This window comes from Podarcis erhardii, assembly GCF_964252035.2.
Source record: "Podarcis erhardii genome assembly, chromosome: 5".
NCBI lineage: Eukaryota > Metazoa > Chordata > Lepidosauria > Squamata > Lacertidae > Podarcis > Podarcis erhardii.
In genome coordinates, this window is record NC_138509.1 from 60,687,049 (window position 1) to 60,700,303 (window position 13,255).

At 42.1% G+C, this 13,255-nt stretch overlaps 1 protein-coding gene and 1 long non-coding RNA gene across 2 annotated transcripts in view; both read left to right on the forward strand.

Moving 5' to 3' along the window:
- LOC309343021 overlaps positions 1-8,835 on the forward strand; it is a 60,021-nt gene extending 51,186 nt beyond the window's left edge. The window contains exons 2-3 of the long non-coding RNA XR_014157077.1: positions 2,707-2,875; positions 8,350-8,835. This is a non-coding gene — a long non-coding RNA (uncharacterized lncRNA). The remainder of the gene's footprint in view (positions 1-2,706; positions 2,876-8,349) is intronic.
- The window catches only part of HS6ST1 (heparan sulfate 6-O-sulfotransferase 1), a 186,515-nt gene that overhangs the window by 116,448 nt on the left and 56,812 nt on the right, over positions 1-13,255 (forward strand). The gene's annotated exons all lie outside the window — the stretch shown is intronic.

Here is a 13,255-nt window from a genome sequence, read left to right on the forward strand (position 1 = left end):
TAACTGTTCTAAAAAGTATCCAGTATAACAGAATTTTGTATTGTGTCCCCACATAAAGATAGGCTGGAAAAAATACAGTCTGCATTGGCTCCATATTGTACTTTGGAGGTGTAGTAAACAGAGGAGAGCCCAATATGATGAAAAGAGGGATCTGGCACACATATTTACAGCAGTGAGCTAGCTGTGTGCTTCTGTCTGTGGGCTCATGCATGAGAATTTTAGAGTATTAGAATACCGTAAAAAATGTTCATTGAAGCAAGATCTAAATAATGTTTTACATTTTAAATTAGATATGGCTTTTGGTGCAAACAGCTGGGAAGTGCAAGAAGGGGAAGGTAAAGTAAGAGAGAAGTAACGCAACGACACTCCTTAAAGATGCATTAAAACTTGGGGATTCTAAAGTAGGCTTATAGATAGATGAGCCTGCAGAACTGGGACAAAGTCTGCTCAGCATCCACAGATGGGCCTTGGCTTTCACTATTATCTGCTTGAGATCACAAAAGGGGAGTTTAAGGTGATTCTCTCTCCCAGCTCCTTTCCACATTTGCATTGAGTGAAACCTATTGTTCGTTGCCACTTCCACAAAGAGAGGAGGATGGGTAAGAGATGCAAGCAGCCTGTTCCTATTCCTGGTAGCTTTGGGGATCAGACAGGCAGCACTGGATTCTTCTACTCTACCTCTGCCAGGCAGGGTGTTAATGTGGCGTGAAAGCAGTTTAAAGCCTTGGGCCTCTCTTGGAGCCAGCAGGGTGTCCGAGGCAGGCCCACATCCCCAGTGGGTGGCTGTCAGTGGCAGTGCGCTCTGTTAGGCAGAAATTTATTAGTATTATCCCCCCCCCTTTATTTTTTGTTAGAGCAGCAAGGAGTGTAAGTGACAGCTGTATTAAGAACCACAGTGCCTCCGAAGGGGATCAGAAGCCATCTGCACAGAGGTTCTTGACAAAAAGCCTTTTCAAAGTGCTTAGTCGCGTCTTAAGAAATGGGAAGGAGAAAAAAAGGAAGGAAAATGAAGGGGTGCCTGCTGTTTCTGCAGATTTTTAGCCTCCTCTTTTTTATTATTATTTTCCTGTTTGCTTCATGCAGTCCTCATTCTTTTCTGCCCCTCCAACAATGTGGAGAACTCTCTAATTCAGATCCCAAAGCCCAGTCGGAGGAATGACCTCTTCTCTCCCTCCTGTGGTTTACTGTCTCCCCGTATCTGTTTTCCCAAATGGTTGAGAGTGGCAGCTTGGATTTTTCTTCTTCTTTTTTAAGGAGACATAAATTCAAGACTCGCACTGCAGCACCTGGCTTTGCAACGGGTGCTGCTATCAGGCGGGCCAGAAACATTTTAAGAAGCCAAAATCTCTTTGTTCTTTTTAATCTCCCCTTCCCCCTGTCTGTCCTTCAAGCTTCCTGGCATGTTCAGCTGCATGGCTTTGGTGAAAAATAATGCAAGCAGTTTTATCATTAACCTGCTCAGCTGCAAATCTTCCCACCCTTCCCCTGCAAATTCACACATATATTTGCATATGCAATAGGCTGTATTCTTCCATTCTACAGCAGCTTCCTATCTGGGGAGTTCCTTGTGAAGAGCTATATGGGAAATGAGACCTCTACAGATTAAATGTGCACAATTAGTTTCTTCATATTAGATAAGGTGGAAGTGGGTGTGCTGTGTTGCTTTTTTGTGCTACTTATAATTGAAACTGCCTGTTTTCACTTTGGCTGCTACATTAAGACTTCAGGGAGGGGGGTATTTAAGTATATCAGATCAGAATTTCTGCCAGTAGCTTTAGAAAGCCTCAAAGTACTCCTGAGCTTAATCCTTTATTTTCATGTTATCTTATCTTTCTTTGCAGTATGTTTATATTTATCTCCATTTTCTGGTATCTTACAGCTTCAGTGTTATTTTAAACATGCATGTTTCTTTTAACTGTTTGTGGGATTTTCTAGTGATGCAGCATTACTGACCCACAGACGAATTATGACTGATAGTGCATTTCTACATGTGGCAATAGCCACAAGCTTAGATGGGTTTTTAAAAAGCTTTTTTGTGACCGATGGAAAGTTATCTGCATATGCTAAAATCACCCCATAATGTATGGAGTGCAAATAAGAGAATGTGATAACTTATCCATGTCCAGAGATTTGCATGCATCAGAAATGCTGAGTCCAGGATCATTAAATGGAAATAAATTCAGTTTGTTTCAATGTGTGCCTTTGTATCATGACCATAGTCACACATTCTTAAAAATGCACACAAGTATTTGAAGTGCATGCAATATAGTAGCCAAAAATCAATCGCCAAAGTAAGTTTATTTCATATATACACTCAGAGGTCAAAATTCTCTTCCTATGTATAACAGTACAAGCATATATTGACACCCTGCATAAAGATGCAGGAAGAAATTTATCTCTGTAAATATTTGTATGGGTTGTTTTTTACCTTGAAAATGGTTCATCCTGAAATTATGGGGAAAGGAATGTACATTCTTTTCAGATATGTTCTCTTTACATGCTGTAGGCTGGGCCAGGTTCAACACCTAGGCAACTTGGGATGCTTCCTGGTGTCCCAGCGCAACAAGGGAACCCAGATAAGCAACACTGGAGCCTGGCACTTTCATCCTACCTTCTTCCAGGATTCATGTAGAAAATCCATTATCGTGCAAAGTGTCCAATGCTATCACAAAATTACCTACTGAATCTTGAACTCTCTTTGCCCAGAGCCCCTCTCCTCGGCTGCCAGGATGGCATTTGCAGGGGTTTAACTCAAAGTCCTGAGCATGAGCCACACAAATCCCTCCGAGCAGGGCCAACTGAGAGTAGATAAGAAATCAGGAGTTTTCTTGCATATTCTATATTTCAGAACTGCAGGAGTGACACAATAATTAAGGTGAGTGACTTTCTCCCTCCAAGCATTCTATTTTTATAAAGCCTGAAAATTCTATTCCTCATAAGTGAGACTGACTGTCCTAACAGTAAGACATGTGGCATAGAGAATCTACCTCATGAGGGGTATAATTTGATTAAATTTCAGAAAAGTCTCAGGAATGATGGAGTTAAAGCAGTTTAAAAACTTCTCAGTTAAGGTTAAGTGGCTGCTGCATGCCCACACAAAATATATCTGAAATTTCTCCCTTGGTTGGTTTAAATAATATTTGCAGAGAAACCAAGTATATTAAAAGAGTGTGACTTTAGCAGGTTTGATGTGAATCAGTTATGTATCATTAGCCTATGAGATTTCAAAGTTCCCATTTTAAACTGTTCATTAATTAGGTGCAGGAATGACAACTCATGCCTATTTAGCAGATTGAAACTTCTCTGTTGGAACCCACTTCTCTGGAGTTAACAGTCTGCAGTGGCATGTTTGCATTTGACATGCTCCTGTGTGTGTGTGTGTGTGTGTGTGTGTGTGTGTGTGTGTGTGTGTGTTTGTGAGGCAGACAGAAAGAAGAACTACCTCTTATTTGTAGTGTCTTGCTTGGCTCACTTCACTGATCTGCTCCATGCACCCATACTTCCCCTGGTTTTTCAGTTCCACTCTTACATCTGCAGACCAGAGGAATATTAAACCACTAAAGCATCATGCCCAAACAGGAAATAGCAACCCAGATATCTCTATCCCTAACACATGCGTTGGGGAACCTTTTCTAGCCCCAAAGCCACATTCTCTCATGGAGAACCTCCCAGAGGCTATGATACCACTAGCAAGGTAAGGGATATGACAGTAGGCTCAATTCCAACCACACAAAGCCGTAGTTTGCCAGTCTGAATGCAGTTGCAAACTATGGTTTGCACTAAACAGAGTTGAAAGGAGCACATGAGCCTGAAGTGCGCTCACATAACTCCAACCATGGTGTAATAGTAGTATATAGGTACTGAGCAAGTTGTGATGCGAGAAGAGGCAAGGAATTCTCTCTCTCTCTCTCTCTCTCTCTCTCTCTCTCACTCTCTCACACACTCACACACACACACACACACCATTTTTCCATCCCTGCCAGATGCCAAAGGAGACAGTTAAAAAGCTGGTCTTCTTTCTCCTTTGTTGTAAATGCATCAAGGGAAAGAAAAGCCTGGTGGGAGACAGAGGGCTCTTGCATGTTCACAGCAACATAAACAGAGGATGAAAGGACTATATTCCTTTGGGGCATAGAGTAGTTGTTGCTAGATTTCTAATAACTTGTAATCTCCAGTGTGCATGCACGTGTCCTAAGGGATGGAGGCCATGGTATACCAGGACCAGAAAACCCTGTTGGCAGCCCAATTTATTTGCTCCTATTCTGTATATTACTGGAGCACTTCAACATTTAAGCTTTGTGTTTACAGCTTCTCACAGTACCATTTGAATTCAAAACAATTTCCAAAAGAGGGGTTTTATGTCCTTTATCTAATACTTCTCTTCTGGGATGTCTTGCTCTGTCGATGAATCTACTCAGGGGAATTTAGAATAAATGAGTTGGGGAGCAGGGGGCGGGGAGAGATGCTGTCTCTTATGAGCTAAGCTCATTATTGCGCTGCCTTTTTAGCCCCTTTAAATGCTAACATGCTTGTATTCCTTCTCACAATTTAGGCTTGCCATATGTCAGGGGGCAAAAGGTCAGAGAAAACCCGGATGTATGGCAACGTGGTGGAAAAAGCAGTGGAAACAGCTCAAAAAGCTTAAACTCACTATTTTGGGGTTAGGTTACTCCCCCCCAACCCCCCCAACCCCCCCCCCCCATATTTGTACTTTCCTAAAAGACAACTTTGCGGGTGTCAGGAATTTTAATTTTTGAAATATGGCAACCCTATCACAATTATCAGACTTGAGATGTACTCCTAAAATGATAATATAATGCGTATAGTTAATTGCTGTGATTTTTTTTAGGAATAGAGGAGGCAGAAGGAATAGTTTGTTAATAGGGCTGAGTTGCTGTAATGCTTTCTTATAGAAACTAGTATTATTATTGGGAAGAGCTTACCAAACCAAGACTTCTTCCTTTGGAACAGAGGCTCTCAACCTAAGCCTTCTAGGGTTCAACCTTTATGGAAGCAGAGATGGGCAAGCAAAATGTATGCAAGGTATAATTCCCAATTGACTGTATTCATACTTAGGCAGAGAGCCATTCTTTAGTTTGAATTTTACATCTATACATTCTACTGCAGGCAGGTGCCTCCAGAAAGATGCATGTCACCATAGTCATTCATCTCTGCTTAGGGTAGATATATGGGCCTCCTCCCTACTTGAAGCCTGGTGTCCACTAAAGAACTGCATGTCCAACTCACGATTAGCTGAAGTTCAGAATGCCCAACTGTGAGTCAATCGAAAGTTTCCCCTCCCAGTTCAGAGCTGTTGTTCTGTAACAATTTTGGTAAAAGACACACAGAGGTTTTCAGTTATTCCCTCCTTAGTCCTGCAGTTAATATGTCAATGCAGTAGTACCAGGTCCATAGTGGGATGCTGCTGTTGCACCATTCTAGTTTCCAGAAAAGGAGGGGGGGGGAGAAACAGACCGACAGACAGACCTTGCTGCTAGCAGTGCATCTCTCTGCAACAACAATGGAGGGGTGGATTTGGGGGAAAGAGAGTTGGAGTGGACATGGGAGGGAAGACTAGCTGGCAGAAGTAACAGTGGTGGGCAACTCCCAGTACATCGCATTCAAAGGTGTGGGCCTCTCCAGCCTTTTGAATGAGTGGAATTCATATTCCAAATGCCCCATTCAAACTTCACCTCCAGCATTACTCCACACAGCATCCTTCTAACAGCTTGGTTTACGCAAAATGGCATCTGCTTTATCCAGACAGGCTATATCTCTTGATCAGAATCTCATAAAGCAGAAGAGTGACTCAGTATATGCATCAGATACTTCTTAGATAAAGAAGAATCTGTTCAGCATACAGTGTAGATTGTGGGAAGCATAAAGGAAGAGAATAAATAGCATATACTTCTAGGCAGTTGGGGGACAGTAGACTTAAGGTATTAGAAGTAGCTAGCACAAAACCAGTAACACATGATTGAATTACAAATCCAGGATTTTCACATTTGAAGGCCTGATAAGACCATGTCATTACCCATTTTTGTCAGCATGGGGAGAATCCTTGTTCAAAACGAACTACCGTTCCAAATTTCCGTGGATTTTGGTGAACCCGAAGAGCAGGAGGGGTTCAGGTAGACAGGTTAACTTAACTGAGACATGCTACAAATCACCAAAGTTTTGTCTTACATCACATTTTCATAAAATGTAAGTCTGGCCAGAACTTATTGCTAAACCCCTGTTTGTCAGAAAGGAGTGGGATTGGAGGAATGAATGCTTATTTGTCCTCTCAGCAGCAGAAAGAAAAGTCTGGAGGTCAGGATTAAAGAGCCCAAAGGTGTCCCCCTCTAAATCTCCCATTAGCCTGATTCCTGAAAACCAGAGCTGAAAACTGCAAACAACAAAGTCTTGAAACATCCATTGCAAATAGCTCCTATTACTCATCATCTTACACCCTTAGAATAAAATCCTTAGGATGCTGTCAGCCCTCCATACATGCAAGCACAAATTAGAGTGTGTGTGTGTGATCGCTCATGATTGTATCAGATATGTGAGAAGGCAATGCTGTTGTCATTTGTGCATCAAACAGATTCATTTCAGACAGTCTCTAATCACAACGTGTATTGAAAAATACGGTCACATTTTTAAATTACCATGGAAAGCAAATATTCCCTCAATTAATGTTGTCCTGTGAAGTAGCCATTAAAATGACAAATGCATTGAAAGGTCCTGCGTATAGAGAACAACTGATTTGATTTCTCATATGACACAAAAGCTTCCATACAATAGGCAGGGTGTTCCAGAGTGCAGATGCTGCCACACTAAACAGTTGAATTCTTACAAATGTGGACCGGGTGTTACGTGGCACCTGTAGTAGTGCAAATTCTGCCGACCGAAGCGGTCGAGTGGGCACAGGTGTGGTATGGCCCTTCCCCTTCATGTGAGAGACTTTAATAGCAATTCCCATATGAACTGCAAGATCTGATTACTACAATTATTTCTCCTTTTGCCTCTTTTACGGGAGATGGAGGAAGTACCATCTGTTTTGCTCTGAGACCATCGGTTCTTGTTAATTAAGACATGCTGCACTAGTCTCTTGTTATTCTCCAGATAAGGAACTGCCAGCTTTTGCTTTTCTTTGCAGATGTCTCTCCCCCCCCCCCCCCGCTGGGTTCCATCCATACTCAGGTGACAGGTGGAAAGCAGCCAGGTTCAGCCCCCAGTTTTTATAGTGGCTGAGCCACATAAACACGGATAAGGAAATTTCCTTCAATTAGAGCAGGGATGGAGAGAACCTGTTAATTCTTCAGGTATTCCTGGACTCCATCCCTGGCCATTGGCCATACAGCCTGGGATTAATGATGGAGTCCAATAAGACATGGAGGGCAACAGCTTCCCCATCCCTCATTCAGGAATATACTTCTTTTCTTTTTTTACTCAACTTCCACTATTCTTTTTCTCTCCATGACCATTCTTCCATTTACCTTGTCAGCTGAGGGAATTTATATCATACCTGCAAATCTCACCCTACCCAACGCTGACTCTATTTTAAGGCACTTAGCAAGGTGTGACCCACATTGGCCCCAAGTCAAAGGGCTGGGTGCTGACAGGTTCCATGCACAAAGTAGGACTTCTGGTTTTCCACCTTTCAGTAGCAACCCACTCAGCTACGCTGGTCCTTGGGAACAGGATCCAATGTCATGTTGTTTTGAAAAATTTGGGGCACTTGCACTGAGGATATCTCCACTCAGCCAGGAAGCACCCTGGGTGACCTTAAGCCAGTCACTGCCTCTCAGTCACACCTACCTCTCATAGCTATTGTGGGGGTAAAACTGGGAGGTAAGGCATGTATGTCATCTTGAGGTCTGGGAAAGAGAGACATGATATAAATGAATAAATAAAATTACCAGTTTCTGGGCGCTTTTAGGAACACACAAACCTGGCCAATGCAACGCAATAAAATGTTGTGAGAGGCCTTTAAAAACATAGCTTTGGTTCAAATATTAGCCTTCATGGGCTTGGAGATAAATTTACATTCAGGTTCAACATACAGTAACAGTGCTTGAAATGTCATCCGCTCTCTCCAGTGGACCTACTTTTTCTGTTGGTGGCTCCTATGTGGCTAGAATAATGTTTAAATGAACCAACAAAGCAGTGATCAGCCAGGCAGCTCTCTACCATTTCCAGATGTTTGTTGTTTTGCTGGTTTTCAGAAAAAGAAACAGCATGAAACACATGTTATAAAATATATTTGCAAATATTACATAGAAATAAGTAACCCCTGGAACATTTGATTGCACAGGCTTAATTATTTGACAAATGTTTGTGTGGGTTTTTTTATTATTATTTTAGGAAATTTAGAAGAAAATAATAGCCTTCCAAGAGAAGCTACCAAATCAGAACACAAGAGAATTGTTTGTTTTAAACTTCTGTTTCACTGTGATACTTCAGTCTTTGTGATACATAATTTTTAATGTTTAGGGATAGCTGTGGTGAGAGAGGAGTGGAAGACTATAAACAGCAATTGAATTTTTTTTTTCTGGGAAAGGAGCTCAGATTGAGGGGGAGGATGTGTCAGAGATTAGTTGGTTCTTTGTGAGATGGATGATTGTTCAGACAGCTAATGGGGGGATGTGAGCTTGCGTAAGCTGCCTTCAGGCAGTATTAGGAAGGTGTTGAAATAATTGAGGTTCTTCTGAGTGGTTTACAGAGAAATTAATTAATTAGAGCAAATTTCAGGCATGCAGTCTTTGTTTGCCTGGGTCATTCTCTTCAGGGGTGTTACGTAATATTCCATTCCAAAGTATTATTGTAGTTCCCTTCCTTCTAGATTTTTTTTTTAAATTATATTTTATTAAGGTGATTTCAGTTAAAAGAAATAAAGTGATACAGAAAAAAAGAAGGAAACATGAGAGAGGGAAGAACAACAACACAGTTACATATAAAAGCGAAAATATGCAAAAAAAAGAAACAATATACAATATTCCCATACATTCGTGTATAAATTGGTATAGTGTTATTGTCCTAGTGATTATGTAAATAGCCTACTACATTTTGTATAAACTCATTCCAAATGTTATCATATTTATCCATACAGTGTCTGTGCCTATAAACAGTCCATTCATAAATTACCAGTGATATCCTATCATCAGTCCATTGATTGAAGGGTATCATATTTTTATTTTTCCAATTCCTCAATATCAATCTCTTGGCCACCATTAGGACATGGAAACTCCATTTCCGTTGTCCCATTGATAATTTCCATACTGCATGTATATACTGTAGTTCAATAAAATATTCTCTGCTGAAACATTTTAACTTTTTCTGCACAGTCATAGTTACACAGTCCAACACTTTCTCCCAAAACTTGTTAAGTAAAGAACACTGTACAAACATGTGTTTCAGAGAAGCATTGTCCTTGCCATATCTCCAACACTGAGCTATCTTAGCTAACCCTTTTTTATACAATTGTAAAGGAATCCAATAAACTCTAAATATTATTTTCTGTTGTATTAGTCTTAGTTTTAAATCTAATGACACCTTAGGTATTGAAGCTAATACCCACTTTCTGGGTAATAATGAAAGTTCCAATTCTTTATTCCAATCATCTCTTACCGTCTGCGTATTGAACGTGTGTATTGCTAATAGATATCTATAAAAAGTAATTGCTGGCTTTTTTATTTTTGAATGAGTTGTCCAATTGCTCCAGTGTCTCAGGTATCTCAATCTACCTTCTAGATTGATGTGAGAGGGAAGAAGCAAATGGAGAGGAATGTCATGCTTATTGCTTATGGCTTATTGTATCCATTTTTCAGTAAGAAATATCTTGCCTTAGCTTGCCAATTCTGTAAATGTGTTTCCAGCCTGATTTAGCTCTCAAGGAATTCAAAATAAGCTGCAACAATGTCTGTTTACTTATGTCCTTAGCCATACAGCCCCACTTGCCCCAAGGACTCTGTAGCACGTTAAGAGATCCTCTAGACTGAGCTAAAGGACATGCAACTGTGTGCCAGTGTTGGTGACGCAGTGAGTGCATCACTGCCTTCTAGTGATTCATCCACTTAAGGTCAGGGAGAAGGGCTTATCATCTGATTCAGCAGCATAGTATAATGTTCTAGCTCCTTATTCCATCACCTAACTTTCCCCAAGGATTGAAAAAGCCACATTGCTATTTTAGACAGCTGCGTTTCCATGTCACCTCCTTTTAGCTAGTTACAGTATTTGCTCTGTTCAGTTCCCACACTCATATATCTCTGCCACTTGTCTTCCCTGCTTGTATTCACTCCCTCTCCCCAGCAGCCTTGTTCCCATTTGAGAGTAAGTGGTCCAACAGCTCCGAAAAATATGCAGTCCCAGTCGGGTTGGAATTTTTCTTTGAGAGATGCTCAGGTCCTGCTTTTGGGCATCCCATAGGCATCTGGGTGGCCATTGTGAAAACAGGATACTGGACTAGATGAGCCATTAGCCTAATCCAGCATGCTTTTCTTACATTTTTAGGATGATGGTTTTACTGTTAGCAGCCACGCTATCAATAGGGCAATCAAAACTGTTTGTCTTGCCCATTTCTGGTGCCCTCTAGGTTGTTGCTGTTGTTTAGCCATTTAGTCGTGTCCGACTCTTCGTGACCCCATGGACCAGAGCACGCCAGGCACTCCTGTCTTCCACTGCCTCCCGCAGTTTAGTCAAACTCATGCTGGTAGAGAACACTATCCAACCATCTCATCCTCTCTCGTCCCCTTCTCCTTGTGCCCCCCATCTTTCCCAACATCAGGGCCTTTTCCAGGGAGTCTTCTCTTCTCATGAGGTGGCCAAAGTATTGGAGCCTCAGCTTCAGGATCTGTCCTTCCAGTGAGCACTCAGGGCTGATATCCTTAAGAATGGATAGGTTTGATCTTCTTCCGGTCCATGGGACTCTCAAGAGTCTCCTCCAGCAGCATAATTCAAAAACATCAATTCTTCGGCGATCAGCCTTCTTATGGTCCAGCTCTCACTTAGTCTGCGCCATTCCTTTCCAGCTGAGAGAGATTGCTAAAGATTATCTTGCTGGCACTCTTCTGTTAAGAAATGGACTTTTTCACTTCCCTTGTTGCTTTGATTATATTGACCTCTGGAGTTCAATTAATCATTATTTCCCTTCAGCCAGGTTGCTGACCCTTCCTTTGTTTCTATGATTCAGTCACTGAATTTAACCCCTCTTTTTGTACCTACTGTAAACAAAAAGAACAGACTTGCAATGAATGATGGGGCAAAGAAAATCACACATCTTATGTAGCTAAAAAAAAGGTAAAGGACCCCTGACAGTTAAGTCCAGTCGCAAACGACCCTGGAGTTGCGGCGCTCATCTCGCTTTACTGGCTGAGGGAGCCAACGTTTCTCCACAGACAGCTTCCGGGTCATGTGGCCAGCATGACTAAGCCACTTCTGGCGAAACCAGAGCAGCACACAGAAACGCCATTTACCTTCCCACCTATTTATCTACTTGTACTTTGACGTGCTTTTGAACTGCTAGGTTGGCAGGAGCAGGGACTGAGCAACGGGAGCTCACCCCATTGCTGGGATTTGAACCACCAACCTTCTGATCAGCAAGCCCTAGGCTCAGTGGTTTAGACTACAGTGCCACCCACGTCCCCGTGCAAACCCTTCCTGTCTAATAACACCAAAATGGGTTGATAGTTTCACTTATAAAGTCTAGAAATAAACACCCCACACGGTATAACTTTGCCTGACATGTTGAGCAAGATGCTACGCTGTGAAAAGTCAATTCTTGTCACACATCTTACTTAGTTTTCAGAATGGCTGGTCACAGGATAACCAGCCAGTTATCATGTATTATCTATGTTTCATATATCCTCCAGGATTAAGAAGGTCTATTTATCATATTTGCAGTGCTGGGGCCTGAGAAGAGAGTGAAAAATTAGGAGCCTGTTTCAGGTACTGTATAGAAATTACTATTTACAGGACTACAGGCCAAGCTACCTACAGACAAACATAGTGGTCCCATGGGTGTCCACAGCAGAGGTGATGGGGGAGCTGTTGTGTCCCCAGCCTCATATAACTATAATCTCCAGATCCCCAGTTTTTGTTTTTTAAAAAAATAATGTAAGTTTTCAGTCTTCGTAGAAACTTAGATATGAGCTGCTCTTCTCATTTTTGTGTGAGAAGAACTGGACTGCTCCCCCTTTCAGTTTTTTACACCCCACCCCACCCTTGCCATAGCAAAATTCCTATGGGTACCCGATAGCCCAACACCCCCTTTTAAACCAGAGAAGTTGCTTTGAGATGAAGCAGTTGGGATTAGAGAGACACAGAAGTGCTTAATCTTTCCCTGCCCACCCTTTTTCTGAAACATACTTCTCCTTCCCCACAAAGATTTCCTTCCACAGGATTTGAGATTCTGGGTTCCAAAAACATGAGAGAACAAGCATTCATTTAAAATCCTGCATGTTGATGAGCTGCCAAGAAAAGACTGGGTGTTCACATCTCCGCTCCCGGTTGCATTTCTGCTTTTCTGAAGTGGTTCTTCTGGTTTCACCCCCAGAGCACACAGAGATCTAGGAACTATTTTTCTCTCTCCTGCTGCGCTCCCCCCCCCCAAAAAAAGATGGCACAAAGAGGAAGGCTGGCATAGCCCATACTAAGGTAAAGGACCCCTGGACTGTTATGTCCAGTCAAAGGTGACTATGGGGTGTGGCATTCATCTCGCTTTTCAGGCCAAGGGAGCTGGCGTTTGTCCACAGACAGCTTTCCGGGTCATGTGGCCAGCATGACTAAACCACTTCTGGCACAATGGGACACGGTGATGAGTGCCAGAGTGCATGGAAACGCCATTAAACTTCCCACCACAGCAGTACCTATTTATCTACTTGCACTGGTGTGCTTTCAAACTGCTAGGTTGGCAGAAGCTGGGCCAGAGTAACGGGAGCTCACCACTGTTGCATGGATTCGAACCACCAACCTTCTGATCGGCAAGCCCAAGAGGCTCAGTGCTTTAGACCACAGCGCAACCTGCATCCCTAGCCCATACTAGCTTGATCAGAGCTTTGCAATCTGCTTGTAATATATAGCAAGCCCAAATCTGGTGTTTTAGCATGATATAGTATGTATGTATGTATGTATGTATGTATGTATGTATTTGTGATTATCACGTGAGTAGGAGGATGACTGAGAATAGTTTCTTCCCTGTGTCATTTCTAAGAGCTCAGAGGCTTAGTGGATTAATCTTCCATCGGGGACTGTGAATCAAGTTGAAGTATAGGAC